We start from the raw sequence: 4,913 nt of genomic DNA on the forward strand, positions 1-4,913 counted from the left end.
TCAACACCACATTGACACTGATGCTCACATGGTACTCGTCAAGAAGAAATTGAGACGTATGAGAACCCAAATGGCTTCTAAAGAACAAAGAAGAGGTTACCAAGCAATTGAAGGTAGGGTTCATCAAACCCGTACACCAAGCCGAGTGGATAGCCAATGTTGTGCATTACTCAAGAAAGATGGGAAGGTGAGAATGTGTATGGATTTTAGGGATTTGAAAATAGCTTGCCCTAAGGATGACTTCCCTCTTCCTCATATAGATGTCTTAGTGGATAATACTATCGGTAGTGCTTTGATGTCCTTTATGGATGGTTTCTTGGGGTACAACAAAATCAAGATGGCTCCTAGGAATATGACCAAGACTACTTTTACCACAGATTGGGGAATCTATTGCTACACTATGATGCCATTTGGGTTCAAGAATGCGGGTGCGACTTACCAAAGAATGGCCACAACCTTGTTACATGATATGATGCACAATGAGGTAGAAGTGTATGTCAATGATATGATTGTGAAATCCAAGGAGATAGAAGGTCACATTGTTAACTTGAGGAAGTTCTTTGAAAGAATCAAGGGGTATAGGCTAAGATTTTTACCCACAAAATTGCATCTTTGGAGTAATCGCAAGGAAGTTGCTAGGCTTTTTAGTAAATGATAGAGGGATAGAAGTTCACCCATCAAAGATCAAAACCATATTAGAAATGCCTCCACCCAAAACCGAGAAAGAGATAAGGGGATTTTTGGGCCGACCACAATACATTGGCCAATTCATTGCCAAACTCACTTCCACTTGTGAACCCATCTTCAAGCTCCGAAGGAAGATGAACCCCATGAATGGAATGATGAATGTCATAAAGCTTTCAAGCTCATTAAGGAGTATCTCCTCCATCCACCTATCTTGGTACCCCCAATGCATGGAAAACCACTACTCTTCTATCTCTCTATCATAAAGGATGCGGTTGGAAGTATGCTTGCACAAGAAGACAATGATAAGAATGAGAGAGTCATATACTATTTGAGCAAGAGGTTTCGTGATTATAAGACTAGATACACACCCATAGAAAAATCATGCTTTGCTCTCATATGGGTCGTATAGAAGTTGACACATAATCCTACCTTTCCAGATATGGGTAGTGGCTCGGATGGATCCATTAAAGTACTTATTTGAGAAGCCCGCTTTGAGTGGAAGACTATCAAGGTGGTTAATCCTACTAGCGGAATTTGATTTAAAGTATGTGGCAAGGAAAACTATCAAAAGAAGTATTGTATCAGATTTTTATGCCGAGAACCCCATAGAAGGAGATGATGGTAGAGAAGATTTCCCAGATGAGGATATTTTGGATATTGAGCTAAGGGCATGGAAGATGTATTTTGATAGAGCCGTGAACCAATATGGAAATGGGATAGGAGTACTCTTGATCACTCCCGAAGGATACCCTTAACAGTCATGTGTAAGCAGCAGGAATTATGCGTACACATGAACTGAAGAACAGATACACGCATGCATGAACAAGGCTACATATGCAAAAACAAGTCCGCGTACACAGGCTCGATTCTGAATACATAAGAATGAACACAAAAGGTTGTTCTTTGATATTTTCAAGTTTTCTCAACTAGAACTCAACCTAAACATGTTCTTACCCCTCTTAGAGTGTCAGGTTTCATCTAAACCCATCCCAAAGCAAAACTCAAGCATTTGTAGGCATAAAATGGATTAAAATAGAAGATCAAAGGAAAACTTGAAAAATGTGAAAAGTTTAAAAAACTTACTGATCAGGTCCTTGCACCCTCCTAAAATGTGTTGTTGTGATCTGTAGGTCAAATGAGGGACCACCGTCAGCCTTACTGCTCCATTCCAGCAGGTGAGATGGAGAATGTCGGTGGAGAGAACGTAGGAACTTTTTTGAGACATGGGTGCCATTGAAGGAGATGAGAGAGTTTGGGAGAGAAATTGAGATTGAAGGAGATGAGAGTCAGTTCTAAGGGAATGAGAGAGAAGGTAGAAGCTTTTGTAGAGAAAAAGAAAGAAGAGAAGTTGAAGAGATAGAGAATGTGAAGAGATGAGGGAGATGAAGAGAATGAAAAGAAAAAAAAATAGTTGGTAATCGTTAGAGAAAAATGAAGAGACAAAAACACACCAAATGGCTAAACTACGCGTAGTTTAGGCCTCCCTACTAAATTACATGAAGTTTAGTAAAAAAATTAATTCAAAAATCCCCACGGAGTTCCCAGAAGGCTAGAAGTGCAAAGGAAAATTCAAAGTACAACCAAAAATGCAAAAATGTCCTCGATGGATCAACATACATTAAAGGCATTTCAAGTGGATCAAAAGCATCAAGATCATTCCCCAGCGGATCGTAACCATAAAATATCCCCAGTGGATCAAAAGCACTAAACATCCCTCAGTGGACAGACATCATCATGAATACTCCTCTGTGTGTCAAGATCATCAACTAAATCTTAAGTAAATCTGGTATCATAGACAAACTCCCCCATGGGTCTAAGGCATAGAAGTATCTCCCTCGAGAGTTGCAAAACAAAATTTCCCTAGTAGAGTTTGGTAAAACCCCCTCGAGGGTGGATTTAACATCAATCCTTAGCAACTTATGAGATAGAAGAAGATAATCATTTCTCCGATGAAGGGAAGTTCCCCAGTGAACAGCACACCATCAAAATCCCCAGTAAGCTACCTCTTCCTCAACGAGCCATACACTATCAAGTATTCTGTTAAAATGTGTGCCCTTAAATCCTATTGTATGATGCTATTTCTGACATTATATATAACTTAATACTATGATTAATAAAGTTATTTTATTATTATCTAAAATAATGGTAACATGAATCTTTGGACATTATCATATAGTCCATGAGATGCATAGTATATGAAAAGTCACAGAAGATACAAATCACAAGTTCTTTGTAAACTCAGAATTATAGTTCATAGTCGGTGATGAAATTGGGCATTTCGAACTAAGATGATTTGTCTTAATCATGGAAGTAGAGACTTCTAGTTGGTATGTTGATATGTTTTAAGAGTTAAGACATATTGAACTGGACCGCTGTGAGATTTATTTTTCTCCTAACGATTATCAAATGAATAATAAATCTCACAACTTCTATTTATATGAACTCCTAATCTTGAGAGAATAATGGACCTGATCATGAGGTGTAGGTTGATTTGATATATCAGGAGTAAGATCTAAAGTCACGATTAAAACCTCAGTATGTTGGGCAGCCACATTTAATGTTGATGGAACATATATTCTCAAAATGGAATTCATAATCTCTCAACGGAGATATAAAATATTCCCTTGAGATAAGTTTAATGGGTTTGGTTATTCAGAGTATTAGGCCTAACCACTTTAGTAAGGAGATACTAAAGTATATAATTATGAAATTGGATTTCATAAATATATGATGAATAACTTAAAGGGTTAAACCGGGTACTCAAGGATTAAGATGTAGTTATTTTCAAAATGGCAGTCTACATTCGTAACTTTGTATTACTACGAATATTTTATGAAGGGGTTGCATGTATAATAAAATCTTGAGATATAATTAATTAATAAGGCCTAGAGTGCAATTATATTTATATAGTGGTATTAAATATAATTAATGGTAACTTTGGACTTGTCAATAGTTGATAGAAAAGCCCAAGGCCCATTAGAGCTACTGTCTTATTGGTCCTTTTTGGTCCTACTTCAAGCCACATACTAAAACCCAATTGGAAAGGCCCAATAGGCCAGCCCAATTAGATAATCAGTTAGTTATAAAGGGAGAAACATACAAAAATTTTTATTATAAAAAAGAGAAAGAGGGACATCATTGTGAACTTGTGTGTATATGTGAGTGAAGCCACTCAATTATTCTCCCTTGGAAACTGATTGAGAGACCATGCTTCTTGGGCATAAAGTGGAATTGGAGTGAAGATTAAAAGTGTTCCCAAGTACTTCTAATCTTTTGTTTTGGATTTCACTACACCAAGGTATGCTATCTTGTTCTTAAATTCTGAAATTTACATAGTGCATGTTATCAATCATGAATGAAATAAATCCATATTTATTGCTTCCGCTGTGTGTTTTGTATAAGATACAAAACCAGATTTTCTAGTAAATTGGTATCAGAGGCAGGTTTTCATCTCATGTTTGTATAACATGTGATTGAGTTTTAGAATTTAAGAAAACCGTTATATTGGTGTTTTAATTTTCTGCATTATTGTGTCCTTGAATGTGTTCTTTGTGTAGACATGGTTTGATAATCATGTTTTTATGAATTTATGTTATTAGCGTTGGAATTCATATGCCATGATTCATATATGTGATATATAAATTGAAGTTCCATAAACTTCTAGATGATTAATATATATATATATATATATATATATATATATATATATGCACCAAGCCACAACAATTATTGAATGTAACTGTTTTATAACTGTCATAAGCATGCACTTTGACATTGCACTGCTTGGACATTTTGCCTTGGATGAAGAATCTGTATGTTATATTATATTATATATATAATCATATAGGTTTACATGTAAGTCATATATAATGTAATAATTATATATTACATGTAATAATCCATATATTATATTATATATAATATAATATGGGTTTATAATGTAATATGGGTTTCTATTACATTATATATATTTATATATATTAATGCTAGGATTAAAGTATTCATTTAATGAAATTTATTCCTAATGAGATTAGGATTATGTTTTTCAAGGGTTTCTGGCATTATTATGGTTCTTGATCTTAAAAACCTTTAATTTAAAATATCTAGTGGGAGAGAGATACAAGGGTTGCATCTCACGGCCTCCATTGTCTGTTCATAGTAGTATGAAATATATACTTTGTATTTACTTCAAGCTTTAGCATTCCATGCGGAGAGTATTTATTTCA

Source organism: Castanea sativa, chromosome 6, assembly GCF_040712315.1.
Source record: "Castanea sativa cultivar Marrone di Chiusa Pesio chromosome 6, ASM4071231v1".
NCBI lineage: Eukaryota > Viridiplantae > Streptophyta > Magnoliopsida > Fagales > Fagaceae > Castanea > Castanea sativa.